Raw genomic sequence first — 3,037 nt, forward strand, 5'->3', positions numbered from 1 at the left:
CAACTCGTGGAGTTCATTATAGTTCGGGTCCAAATTGAGCTCAAAATGTGTCTTTAAGAGGTAAACACAACGCAGCATCCAAATCCTGCTACTTCCTCTGAGAAAACAACACAATTATACACAAGTCACTATCTGATCGTCTGTTAGTTAGAGAGTCTTAAATGTCTGTCTTTTTTTAAATCCACATTTTATCCATAAATGCTGTTGAATTTTGAAAATACTCAAAATACGTTTGGGGACAGTCTATCCGAGCGTTGACGGGGGGGGGGTTTGGGTTGCCGCTCGGCATCACAAGGAGGGAAACTAATGAAAGCTTGATGAGGATGCGTCTCCGAATCCACCGGCATGATTAGGCTTTAATTACCAAGGGCCACCTCGACATATTCCCTATAATTGCAAATACCTAAGCACTCGGCTGCTCATTGCGCGAAGCCCAAGAAATCCATGATTTCACAAGGCTGCGTAGGACACGTCCTCGTCCTTCGCTCTCAGCAGGAGGCGTTACAGATTGAATCTTGCCTCCGTGCAGATTATTTGCCAAATTCTTGGTAATTGTAGCGAGGAGTTATCGCCGTCTGAGCATGGAGCAAGATATTGCGGCGGAGCCTTTAAACTTCTCCCCAGTATGCTGGCATCTTCACGTTGCCAGATGTGACAATAACATCCCTATACGGCTGCCAAACGCCTACAAGACACCCACAGGCATTGGCAGCTCCCTTTGGTGGAATATTCTGTTGCACAACCACGTGAAAAAAAAAAAAGGGAGGCCCTTATGTTCTGCCGGTTAAGTGAATCACTGCCTCGGCTGCAAAAAAAATCGGCCTTTTCTTTCATTACAATCGCTTCAATTCAGCGCTGTCACACCGTTTACACCCTCCTTCAATGGCGTTAGCCACGGCTGAATCGCTGTATACGAAACAAAGACAACATCTCTGAAAATGTGCTCAGGTGTTGCGGCGGTGAATAGCTGAGCGGAGACAGCAGACGATTCAAGGGCAAGCTGATAAGCCGACAGGATATCCAACAATGAGGTATATTTGAAAAGTCCGTGGGGGGGTAACCAGTAGGGGGGGGTGACCAGTGGTCTTAGTTTTTGTTAACAAGCTGTTAGGACCTTCATTTGTTACTTTTAAATTGGATTCAAGGCTGCAAAATAACCTTGAAATTAGCTTTCTGATTCCTGCAGATGAATAAATAATTACATAAGAGCATGCATGGAACAAATACTGAGGTATTTGTATATTTTTTATTGTTGTTCAAATATTGGGTCTGCCATAATGTGTTTTAAGCGGCGCAAATCCTATGACTCGAGTCCACCAAACTCAATTGCTTCTGAATGCCATACATGTTTAGAATGAAATAACAAGCTAATATCATGGGATGCTTTAATCCGACAAGATTTCCATAGATGCCATCATTAATGCAGATTAATGGAAACAACAGGCGGAGGACAGGGTGACTGAGCACATGTAACCAAGCATTCAACAGCCTTGTTTATCAACGCAGCTTTTCTATTATTCAGATTATTCTGCTCGGGATCCCCCGGTGTAATTAGCCGGATAACAAATCCGCCACTTTCCACAGCGTGTCGGTGCTTTGATTCTATCATATTCACCAGCTGCTGAGTGTGGTTTGGAAAAAGAAGACGGCGCATGCCTTCATTTTATGTTTCAAGCCTAACCGCCAGGTCCCACTTGGTTCAGGTTTTGAATCCTCTGGTCGGGCGTTTCGGCTGTAGTCATCTTGTTTTTTCACGCCCTGCAGCGCCCCCTGCTTTATGGTCTGTTTGATTCTTAAAGGGACCATAATTAACTACATGAACATTGAAGAAGATATGAAACTAGAGATTGAGAACATAAACTCATGTTTACAATGTTTACTGAGGTCATAAATTCAGTTAGAAGTCTTATAGACTTCCATGCATGAGTCGCCCCCTGCTGGCTATCACACATAATGCACGTTAAAGGCACTTTAAGTTAGCTGTGGTAGCATTTAGCTCCTCTACTGCAGGCTCATTTCCTGCAGACAAACATGCACGCTGCCACATTTGTGAATATGTGTTGACCTTTATGAATGTTGATGTATGAACGTGGTCCCCCTTCCTCTGCCGAAAACCCATTAAGACCATTTAGCCGTGCTGTGGACTCACACGCAAGCTCATTTCCATGGCGCCGGGGTGGAAATGACGATCGCGGAGCGCTCGTGGGACGTTCGACCTTTATTGAAAAATGACTCCATCGTTTCTAATTTCATAATGTGTCTCCGGGATTGACGTAGTAGGTGTAGTTGGGTAGATAATACGGGGCCCGTCTGTAATTACAGATAAAAGAACATTAAGTTCGACAGATACGTGTAAGCTTCTTGATGAGGGTGCCCATTTCAATTAGGGAGCATTAAATGAAACAAAAAACCTTATGGGAGTTTCTCACTGCCAGACCCAAGGAGAATTAATACACTGCATAGGGCCATTTACCAGGCAGTAATTACTCCCTAATTAGCCATTAGTTATTCGATTACCCTTTTATCAGCTAGTCATGGTCAAAAGGCAGGAATAGCGGATAAGTCATCACCTTGGTCGGCAGCAGATGTAATTAACATGCCGTAGCTCCCTCAGAGGGAAACAAGCGGGGAGTGCATTCAAGCAAAGTGAAGGCATTCTGGCCTATTTCCTCACGTTTGATCAAAAGAAACAAAAAAAATCAGAGGATTTCTTTTTTTTTTTATTCATCTGAGGAGTGGGTCGCAAAAAAATGGGTGTGTATGAAATTCCTGCTCACATTTACTCAGGTTTAACTCTATAAATGCAGCAGAATCAAACTAGCGGGTCCTTTAAAGTGGTCATGGTCAGCGGGAACAAACGCAAAAAGGCTCTGTGAATGCTTCTTTGTTAGCAAACTGAATGGCTCTGTGATTGAGACCGGATAAGAAATCAGGAAATTTCCAGCGAGAAGACGGGCGATTAGGGGCATATTGTCACCGGATGAAACCGCCATTAACACACCGAGGCCAAGAAACCGTGAACACTCCACACGCCAAA

The sequence above is a fragment of the Eutrigla gurnardus genome, assembly GCF_963514095.1.
Source record: "Eutrigla gurnardus genome assembly, chromosome: 24".
In the NCBI taxonomy this organism is placed as follows: domain Eukaryota; kingdom Metazoa; phylum Chordata; class Actinopteri; order Perciformes; family Triglidae; genus Eutrigla; species Eutrigla gurnardus.